This window comes from Ceratotherium simum, chromosome 25 (assembly GCF_057802395.1).
Source record: "Ceratotherium simum simum isolate JZ-2026a chromosome 25, ASM5780239v1, whole genome shotgun sequence".
In the NCBI taxonomy this organism is placed as follows: domain Eukaryota; kingdom Metazoa; phylum Chordata; class Mammalia; order Perissodactyla; family Rhinocerotidae; genus Ceratotherium; species Ceratotherium simum.
In genome coordinates this window covers 47,426,551-47,432,550 of record NC_141924.1, presented here as the reverse complement: position 1 = coordinate 47,432,550, position 6,000 = coordinate 47,426,551, and positions in this window count along the sequence as shown.

The following is a 6,000-nucleotide window of genomic DNA, read 5'->3' as shown; positions in this document are numbered from 1 at the left end:
ATAGTATCTATCCTGAAGAACAAAATGTTCTTAAACTGTGGTTCTATCTAATACTAGAATGGAATAGAATTACATCAATTGTAGCCTTAAGTTCCAGTGAATCTGGCCTGCTCTTTCCTTTATTATAAATATTGACACAAAAGTATTGCATCATTTAATGTTTCAATTTGGAAATAGGAAGCACAATATCTTCCATCACACTGAGAAAGTCTTTTTTCTCTGTTTCTCTAATAGAAAGGATGTAGTGGCTGCAGTTGCCTCCTGTTTCTGTAGAGCCTGCACCATGGAGTTGACCTGATACACTTCCTCTACCCTGACACAGCCCAAAGCAAGCAACCAAGTGACTCATTTGGCCCTCCTGGTCTGAGGGGGTGGCCTTGGCATGGGAGTGGCCCCACGTTGTTTTCTGTTTTGGTCCCAGGCTGCTTCCACTCTGCTGGTGAAGGGAATCTAGCTTTGCATTAGCACAGTATACTCATTTAGTCTCCTATTGTGACAAGATAGTATGCAAGCTTCTTTATTCCAAAGAGAATATGTAAAATTTAAATACATAGGTCTAAAAGGAAAAATGAGGAAAAAATAAAACATCTTGAAAGGGTTTTTCCTCCCCTTTAGGTCAGAGAATGTCATATTTCTAAGACCTTCTTAGTGATAAGAAAATAAAATGCTAACTCTGATTCTCCCCTAGGTATTCAGAAAGGTGATCCCCAGGATGTAGATTGTCTCTATGTTAGTTCCCAACTCCCTAATGGGGCAGTCTCCATCCAGATTTAGCTATTGAAGTGCTTTGGTTTTGACATTGCAATGTTTTTCTCATAGGAAAGATGGAATTTCTGTTATTAGAAAATCTCAGGAGCATATGTTTTTTTCTCTATGTTTTTGAAAATGCTGTTATATAAAGTTGATTACAGAGATTTCTTGTTTCCAGGCCCCACATTTGACAAGAGAAGATAAAAATGACTGGAGTAGAGTAAAAAACACAGCATAGGTGATGTCAGTATCATGGCAGAATGACCTTTTCCCATAGACTCTCCCCACCAAGATACAACAAAAGGGATATTCATATACCAACAGAGGACATTCACAGAACAGAAAAGATGTCTGAGAGACCCACACAACCTTACACCTGAAGGTGGAAGTGTTAGAACCCCTGGAGAAAGTGGAAGGACATAGGAGAACCGAAGAACTCCTCTCCCTCCCCCAACATCAGGAACTCCAGGTCCAGACTGCTCTCAGAGAGAGAGAGGGGAGGAGCAGCCCTCTGTGGGGAAACTGTTGCTCTCCAAGTTCTCTCACAACCTGTGGGAAACTCCCATAAAGAGGGAACTGAACTGTTGTGGGGGTGTCTTCATCAAGCTAACACCCCTTGAGAGCAGATAGTGAGGGAAGAGTGAGAAGCCCCCAGGATGGGGCAGGTGAAAGAAAAATCCCCTCCCCCTGCCCAGTGCTCCAGCACACCCAGTTGGCCAGAGAGCCCATGGATCACAGCAGGCTCAGAATACACAGTTCTTGACCTCCACCCAGTGGTGGCAGGTGGAAGCTGCAACCAGATATTTTCAGTATGAGGAAAAACAAACCCACGTCCTCAAGAAGTATGCAAAAATATATTAAATATATTTTTATTATTATAAATAAAATATATTAATATATAAATATATTAAATATATAAATAAAAAATATATTAAAACTCCAGACCAGAAGGAAAATGACAAGCACCCAGAAATCAATCCTGACACCACAGAAATTTATAACCTAAATGACAGAGAATTCAAAATAGCTATCAAAAAAAAAGCTCAATGAATTACAAGAAAATACAGATACACAATTCAATGAAATCAGGAACTTTCTCACAAAAGACATTGAAACTATAAAGAAAAACCAATCAGAAATGTTGGAGATGAAAAACACAATGGAGGAGATAAATAAAAATCTGGAATCTTTAAAGAAAAGAGCTGACAATGCAGAGGAAAGAATTATCAATATTTAGAGAGGATAAGATTGCAGAAATGCTCCAGATGGAGGAGAAGAGAGAACAAAGACTAAAAAGAAATGAAGAAATTCTCTGATAAATATCAGACTCAAATAGGAAATGCAACGTAAGGATTATAGGTATTTCAGAGGGAGAAGAGAAGGAAAAAGGAGCACAGAGCTTGTTCAAAGAAATAATAGCTGAGAATTTCCCAAACCTGGGGAGGGAGCTGGAAATACAAGTGAATGAAGTCAATAGAGCTCCTAAATATATCAGCATAAAAAGACCTTCTCCAGGGCATATAGTAGTAAAGCTGGCAAAAGTCAATGACAAAGAAAAAACATTAAGGGCCTCAAGACAAAAAGAAAATAATATATAAAGGAATTCCTATCAGGCTCTCAGCAGATTTCTTGGCAGAAACTTTACAGGTTAGGAGAGACTGGAATGATATATTCAAAATTCTGAAAGACAAAAACTTTCAGCCAAGAATACTCTATCCAGTGAAAATATCCTTAATATATAATCGAGAGATAACTATCCCAGGTAAACAAAAGCTAAGGGAATTCATTGCCAGAAGACCTCCACTCCAAGAAATGCTAAAGAAGGCCCTCATGCCTGAAAAAAAAAAAAAAAGAAGAGAAAGGGGATACAAAGCTTTGAGCAAGGAGAAAAATATGTAAACAAAATCAGAAAAATTGCAACTCTCTATCAGAATAGGTTAGCAAACAATTATAACATCAAAGATGAAGGGAAGGAGAACACCAAAAATAAATATAACCTCATCACTTTAACCACAAAATCACAACACAAGATGGAATAAGTTGTGACAATAATAACTTATAAGAGGAAGAGAAAAGGGATGGAATTGACTTAGTCTAAGGAAAGAAGAGGCCATCAGAAAATGGACTATCTCATCTATGAGATTTTTAATACAAACCTCATGGTAACCACTAAACAAATAATCAGAACAGAGATACATATGATAAATAAAGAGAAAACCATCATACAGAACTACCAAGCTGAATTGGTACTCCAAAGGACACAGGACAAGAAACAAATGAAATGCAGAAGCACTGGAAAATGACTAATAAAATAGCAACATTAAGCCCTCGTATATCAATAATCACTCTAAATGTAGTGGGATTGAATTCTCCAATCAAAAGACACAGAGTGGCAGGATGGATTAAAAAACAGGATCCAACAATATGCTGCCTCCAGGAAACACTTCTCAGCTCTAAAGACAAACATAGGCGCAGAATGAAGGGATGGAAGACAATACTCCAAGCTAATGGCAAACAAAAGAAAGCAGGTGTTGCCATACTTATATCAGACAAAGTAGACTTTAAGATAAAACAGGTAGGGGCTGGCCCTGTGGCTTAGCGGTTAAGTGCGTGCGCTCCACTACTGGCGGCCCAGGTTCAGATCCCAGGCACGCACCGAGGCACTGCTTCTCCGGCCATGCTAAGGCCACGTCCCACATACAGCAACTAGAAGGATGTGCAACTATGACATACAAATATCTACTGGGGCTTTGGGGAAAAAAAGGAGGAGGATTGGCAATAGACGTTAGCTCAGAGCCAGTCTTCCTCAGCAAAAAGAGGAGGATTAGCATGGATGTTAGCTCAGGACTGATCTTCCTCACAAAAAAAAAAAGATAAAACAGGTAATGAGAGACAAAGAAGGGCAATATATAATGATAAAAGGGACACTCCACCAAGAAGGCATATCACGTATAAATATATATGTACCCAACACAGGGGCACCAAAGTACATAAAGCAACTATTAACAAACCTAAAAGGAGATATCAACAACAACATAATAATAGTAGGGGATCTTAACACCCCACTTACATCAATGGATAGGTCATCCAGACAGAAAGTCAATAAGGAAATAGTGGACTTAAGCAAAAAACTAAACAAGATGGACTTAGTAGATATATATAGAACATTCCATCCAAACACAGCAGATTACACATTCTTCTCAAGCATGTGTGGAACATTCTAAGGATAGACCATACGTTGGGAAACAAGGCAAGCCTCTATAAATTTAAGAAGATTGAAATCAGAACAAGCATCTTTTCTGACCATAATGCTATGAAACTAGAAATCAACTATAAGAAAAAAACTGGGAAAGTGACAAAGATGTGGAGACTAAGCAACATGCTACTGAACAACCAATGGATCATTGAAGAAATTAAAGGAGAAATCAAAAAATATCTGGAGACAAATTTAAATGAAAATACACCATCCCAACTCAAAGAGGATAAAGCAAAAGCAGTCCTGAGAGGGAAACTCCTAGCAATACAGGCACACCTTAACAAACAGTAAAAATCCCAAATAAGTAACCTTAAACCACACCTAACAGGATTAGAAAAGAAGAACAAACAAAGACCAAAGTCAGCAGAAGGAAGGAAATAATAAAAGTTAAAGCAGAAATAAATAACTGAAACCAAAAACAAAAAACAGTAGAAAGGCTCAGTGAAGCAAAGAGATAGTTCTTTGAGAAGATAAACAAAATTGACAAATTCTTAGTCAGACTTACTAAGAAAAAAAGAGAGAAGGCTCCAATAAATAAAACTAGAAATGAAAGATGATAAATTATAATAGATATCACAGAAATACAAAGGATTATAAGAGAATACTATGAAAAACTATATGCCAACAAATTGGACAATCTAGAAGAAATAGATAAATTCTTAGACTCATACAATCTCCCAAAACTGAATCAAGAAGAAATAGAGAATCTGAACATACCAATCACAAATAAAGATATTGAAAGAGTAATCAAAAACCTCCCAAAAAATAAAAGTCCAAGAACAGATGGCTTCTCTGGAGAATTTTACCAAACATTCAAAGAAAATTTAATACCTATCCTTCTCAAACTATTCCAAAAAATAGAGGAAGATGGAAGACTTCCTAACACATTCTACAAGGGCAAAATCACCCTGATACCAAAGTCAGACAAGGACAATACAAAGAAGGAAAATTAGAGGCCAATATGGCTGATGAACATAGATGCAAAAATCCTCAAGAAAATATTGGCAAACAGAATACAGCAATATGTTACAAAGACCATACACCATGATCAAGTGGGATTTATACCAGGGACACAGGGATGGTTCAACACCCATAAATCAATCAATGTGATACACTGCATTGACAAAACAAGGAATAAAAACCACATGATCATCTCAATAGATGAAGAGAAAGTATTTGACAAGATCCAACATTCATTTGTGATAAAAACTCTCAAAAAAATGAGTACAGAAGGACAGTATCTCAACATAATAAAGGCCATATATGACAAACCCACAGGCAACATCATACTCAATGGGGAAAAACTGAAAGGCATTCCTCTGAGAACAGGAACAAGACGAGTGTGCCCACTCTTGCCACTCTTATTCAATATAGTACTGGAGGTTTGGGCCAGAACAATTAAGCAAGAGAAGGGAATAAAAGGAATCCAACTAGGTAACCAAGAAGTGAAATTCTCATTGTTTGCAGATGACATGATTTTATGTATAGAATACCCTAAAGAATCCATCAGAGATCTATTAGAAATAATCAACAACTACAGCAAAGTTGCAGGATACAAAATCAGCTTGCAAAAATCAGTTGCATTTCTACACTCTAATAATGAACCAACAGAAAGAGAGCTCAAGAATACAATCCCATTTATAATGACAACAAAAAGAATAAAGTATCTGGGAATAAATTTAACCAAGGACATGAAAGACTTATACAATGAAAACTATAAGACATTACTGAAAGAAATAGATGATGACATAAAGAAATGGAAAGACACCCCATGCACATGGATTGGAAGAATAAATATAGTTAAAATGTCCATACTACCTAAAGCAATCTACAGATTCAGTGCAGTCCCAATCAGAATCCCAATGACATTCTTCCTGGAAATAGAACAAAGAATACTAAAATTCATACGGGGCAACAAAAGACCCCAAATTGCTAAAGCAATCCTGAGAAAAAAGAACAAAGCTGGAGGCATCACAATCCCTGACTTCAAAATA